Consider the following 5382-nt stretch of genomic DNA (forward strand, 5'->3'; position numbering starts at 1 on the left):
CGTGCAAGTGTTAGGGTGGAACTCGAGTCGCTGTTGCTACACTGATTAGATATGCTTAGAATTCCTAGTATGTTCGCCAGCCATCGATACTATTAGACTGGGAATAGCCTAGCTCTCACAAAATAGTAGCAATATGTGGATCCTCCAGTGCAAAAGAAGGAATTTAATCATGCCTACTGGATAGAGTAGTTGGGAGGATTAAATTAGATTAATTTATATAGTGCAGTTAAAGGAGTGCAGAGCATATGATAAGTGTGCAATAATGGTTAACTATTACTATCTGTAAACATGCTGGCCTGAACACATGCTGGTCTTGCAAACATCACCTTTTAATTGACATGCATTTATACAGCACATTATTAAGAGCATCGTCTATGAGCATTTTTAACATGGTCTACAAGGTCCAGCATGGTCTGGCAGCCACCAGCATCTCCAGCCACATCCTCCCTGCAGCCCAGATCACATCATGCTTATCCTGTATGTCTCTCCATCCCCACCCTTGGCTTTTGTGCACAAGTCACAGCAGCCTCCTACATTTCCATGGATACACTGAGCTCCTTCCTAGAGCACAGACTCTGTACAGGCTCTTTCGTCTGCCTGGAACTACACCCCAAGCTCCACTCCTTGGCTTTATAAACTCATCTTCAATTTTCTGTTTAATCATCCCTTCCTCAACTTCACAGTTGGGTTCTTGACACCTCCATTTTATGAGCTCCTATTAAGTGGTAATTTTACATTTTTAAATGATTCTTATATTAATGTCTGTTTTATCTACTGTACTAAAAGTTCCACAAGGGCAAGGCCCATGTTTTGGGTTTTTTTTTTTCTCACAATCTATTTACCCCCGGCCCCAGGTCTACCACAGTGCTTGACCTATGGTAGGTTCTCAACACATATGGATTCTATAAACAAATAAACACATCCCAACATGAGGCTATTGCTCCCAAGGATTGAGCATTTCTCCCTTTCACTTTATTTTACAATCATTGTTCCCCTCGTCCCTGGCCTTACTCAACTATACACTGAAAAATATACACATTTTACTAGATAAAAATAGCTTGTGCATTTAATTGGGAAAAGGAAAGGAGGCAAAGAGAAGTCAATGAAGTAAGCATAGTTACAAATGGGTGGTGACCACAGTGTTATGAAAACAAAACAATGTCTAAAGACATGTGCATAAAGGATTTTCCTAAGAGTATTGCTTGTGTAGTTGAGAACAGCGTTATTTCAGTAGATGGATGTGTTCACCACACTGTAATGTATGTAAAACAGCACGTAAAGAAAAACTAGTAAAAGATGTTTCCGGCCGGTCCGGCTGGTCATGGCCCACACCTGTAGTGCAAGCTACTCAGGAGGCTGAGGTGGGAGGATCAATTGAGCCTAGGAGTTCAAGGCTGCAGTGAGCTATGATCACACCACTCCACTCCGGCATGGGTGACAGAGTGAGACCCTGTCGAAGGAAGGAAAGAAGGAAGGAAGGAAGAAAGAAAGGAAAGGAAAGAAAGATGAAGGAAGGAAGGGAGGGAGAGAGGGAAGGGGGGAGCCATGCTTCTTATAGAAGTAGGGGCCCTCCAGCTGGTGGAGCAGTCGGAAGGATAAAGCAAGCTCCAGGCCCATGCAAAGGCTGGGAGAGAGGGGACTGGGAAGCTGAGTGGTTTGAAGATCACTGCCCCACTGCACAAGTCTTCCTGAGGCCACTGGGACTGTGGACCATGTGTCCTGCACCCCAGAGCGATGGCCCTTATCCATCTAGGTCTCTTCTTCCTCATTATCAAATACGGACCAAAATAGGGCATTACTCAGGTGTGCAGGAGCCAAACAGCCATCGCTCTTGGTAAAGAGCCTTTCATCCTATTTAGTCATTTCTGCAGTGAAACATATTTTCCAAAGCAGCACAGTAATAACACCAGTCATGATGAGTTTTGTTGTTTCTTAGTATCAGAGGGGTCATTTGTTCACAGAAAAGATAATTTACTATTTTTAGTTTTCAGATTTGTAATAAATGCTTTTTTTTTTCTCTTTAGCACTTAACACCCTAAGACATATTTTATATTTCATCTTGATTTTTTGTTCTCCACTAATAATGTCAGTCTAAGGAAGGCCTTTGTTTCGTCCATTTAAGATTTAGAAGGTTGCGTGGCATATAGCAGGCACTTAATGAACCAATGCTGATTGCTGATTACTTAACTGAATAAAAAGGTGGCAAAGGAATCCTAGCTCAGGATTTTAGGAGGATGTACGACCGAAAGCCGTGGCCTAGGCGGTGAGGTGAGGAGCGGATAACCGCGACGGCCTCCCCAGGACATGTCGGCCTGGGAGAACCAGATCCGTGAGGGCCACGGCCTGGCGGGGCAGAAGAAGAGTCCGCTTCTCCGCCCAGGCTCCCCGAGTTTCCCAGACAGATACTCCTCGCAGGGTCGGCTCGTCCTCCAGCCACAGCAAGAGACAAAGCATCCGCGCAGGCCGAAGACTTCCGGCAACCAAATGGCCGGTCCCGCCTCGCCCCTGACCCGAGGTTTTCCGGGGATTGGCTGTCCTCCTCCCCGCCCCCGCCCCCGCCCAGAGTTTTCGCGGTGATTGGCTGTCCTCCCGGGACCCTCCTCCTCCCCGCTCCGCCCCCATCCAGAGTATTCACGGTGATTGGCTGACCCGCCCCGGAAGCCCCCTCCAGTGGCACCTTCCTGGTGGCTGCGCCGCGTTCGGGTTGCTGGCCTGTTTTTTCAGCGTGGTTGATCGGTGAGTGTATTTCTGGCCTTTGGGCTCGGGAGAAGAGGGCTCCCTGGCACCCTGCGGGCCCTGCGTCTCCTAGAGCTTTTCCCGTCCGGAGCCTTGCTGCTCCCGGAGGCCGGGACGAAGCGGTGGAGCCCTCCTAGGTGGCCCGGGGGGCGGGCGGCGGTGCCGTTCCTGGGGGCGCGCCTAGCATCCCGCAGGTTCCCCGGGGCGCATCCGCCGCCACTTTGTAGCGGGTTTCTGGCCGGACCCGCCTGCTATCCTCAATCCTCAGGGCAAGTGAAACATAAAAATGTAAACATAAAATGAACTCTAGGAAAAATCTGGCAGTACCTTTTTTTGACAATTCTACCAGGTATTTTGCAACCTGTTTTGCTCTTACAGCCTAACAGAGGCACATGGGAAATGGAGATGTGCAGATGCCAACATAACTAATGACAAAGGTCACAATGGACCCTGGACTCCAACCTGGTGGGTCACAGGTTCCAATCTGACCTTGAACCCTGATCTCTTCATTTTATGTGGCAATAGGTATACAAAAGGTTCCCACCTAAATGGTCAGGGTAATGTGTATGTACTTGGATATCTGGCACCTTCCCTCACCGGATATCCCACCTTCAACGCTAGCCAAATTACAAACCTGGCATCCTTCATACATAAAGTAACACTGCATAGATGCACCCAACGAGACATGGACAATCCACCCATGTATCGCAACACCGAAGTCAATTCGTCAGTAAGGACCCGTTTTCCAAGTTTGGGAACTTATGATCTAGAAAAAGTAAGTCTAAGCATTTCCAGAGTAATGGAACAAGGGTTCAGTGCCACTCTACAGACCTTGGAAACATGCCAATCAAAAGTTAGCGGTTTAGACTGTGTACCCTAAAATCATCATGTCCTGTATATATTGACCACCCAACAAGGAAGAGCTTATACAATTGTTGGCAAATAATGCTATTTCTACATATATAAGATGGGCAAAATAATGTCTAGTCTATAGCATGTTAAAAATCAGCTCATTCCACATTAAATAAATGAGGCACAATCGTTTAATTGACCTATCTCCAGGAGTGGGAGACTGGTTCAACAGGACATGGGGCTCTGAGTTCATATTTGTTCTTTTCTGCTTATTCACCCTTGTTCTAAGCTGTGTTCTTGCCTTTCACAGATCTCTTAACTCCCAGCATTCAACACAGCTCCTTGTCAATGAAACTTCGTTAAGTTTCAGATGGGGCAATGACGGGAATAACAACCCATCAGAATGGCACAAAGACTACTTCAGTCTGAGAACATCTGAATAAACAGCAGCTGCAGAAAAAAAGCCTTAGCTAAACTTCCTTTTGATGAGTAAAGCAGACCTTTCTGAGAAGTCAGCTGCCATAAACCTCTTTCTGAGGGAGCCTCTTGTAACGGAGGATACTAATTTAGCATTGGGAACTCCAAAGGTATTGAATTGCATAGATAAGCCATATCGGAACCTTTCATACTTTTTCTGAAGCCTTAAAACACACACACACACACACCCATTAAGCTGATATATACCTGTTCAGAGAGCTACTCTTTATATAATGCTCTTGTGTGCATGTGTAGTAAACCTTTTTTCCCTATTAATCTGTCTGTTAATTTGCAGGCCCCCGAACACTGGAACCTAAGTTGGTAGTGGAAAAGTTTTCCTCCAAACAACACTTCTAGACTTTTCTGGATAGACTAAAGAGTGTGTTCAAATAGGTAAGGGAATTTGGAAACCTTGTTTTGTTTGAAGGTGGAAGAACCCAATGTACGCATATACACAAGATTGTCTCCTCCTAAATTTGTCTCAAAAAGTAAACTTTGGGTAGTCATCCTGTGTATTTAAGAACTGACTAAAAATTTTTTATTTCCTATAGGGAGAAAGCCACAAACGACGTAAGCTGGGATGATCTGTGCTTTCCTGACTTCTTGTGGGCATTTTTATCTATGGTCTAATGGGGTGTTAGTCTGGTGTGAGTTTTAGCCATCTTACCACATGGACAGCAGATGAAAGTAGGCCCGTAGGGACAGTGTAGAGGTAGCATGTATTGTTCTGAACACTGCCTGAGTCCTGTGGTGAGTTCCTTGTATGCATCTTTCTGGCTAACCCTCACACCCAGGGTTCTTCACATTTTACAGATGAATAAACTCAAAGGGTAGATAACTTCGTAAAGGCTACACCATTTCTGAAAAAGAGCAAGATGCAGAAGAGAGTATCTAGTATGTTACCTTTCATAAAACAAGGGTAAGTAAAATATGTATACATACATGTATTTACAAAGGAAATAGGAAGCTAATGAAAATGATTACATATAAGGGGGACTGGCAGGGAGATGCCTACCTCCTTTTTAAAAGTTGAATATAAGGCCGGGCGCGGTGGCTCACGCCTGTAATCCTAGCACTCTGGGAGGCCGAGGCGGGTGGATCGCTCGAGGTCAGGAGTTCGAGACCAGCCTGAGCAAGAGTGAGACCCCGTCTCTACTAAAAATAGAAAGAAATTATATGGACAACTAAAATATATATATACAAAAAATTAGCCAGGCATGGTGGCGCATGCCTGTAGTCCCAGCTACTTGGGAGGCTGAGGCAGTAGGATTGCTTAAGCCCAGGAGTTTGAGGTTGCTGTGAGCTAGACTGACGCCA

The 5382-nt window shown here is 45.6% G+C and overlaps 1 long non-coding RNA gene across 3 annotated transcripts; it reads left to right on the plus strand.

The window, feature by feature from the left end:
- The first annotated feature begins 2671 nt into the window (after positions 1-2671).
- Positions 2672-5061, plus strand: LOC138374661 (uncharacterized). Of its 3 annotated transcripts, none has more exons than XR_011231394.1 (4): positions 2672-2736; positions 3115-3201; positions 3899-4458; positions 4617-5061. It is a non-coding gene; the product is annotated as an uncharacterized lncRNA (long non-coding RNA). The 3 variants fall into 3 exon arrangements; XR_011231395.1 differs by lacking the exon at positions 2672-2736 and having other exon boundaries at positions 2953-3201; positions 3899-4175; positions 4361-4458; XR_011231393.1 differs by lacking the exon at positions 2672-2736 and having other exon boundaries at positions 2953-3201.
- Positions 5062-5382: the final 321 nt, after the last annotated feature.

Source organism: Eulemur rufifrons, chromosome 24 (genome assembly GCF_041146395.1).
Source record: "Eulemur rufifrons isolate Redbay chromosome 24, OSU_ERuf_1, whole genome shotgun sequence".
NCBI classification, from domain to species: Eukaryota; Metazoa; Chordata; class Mammalia; order Primates; family Lemuridae; genus Eulemur; species Eulemur rufifrons.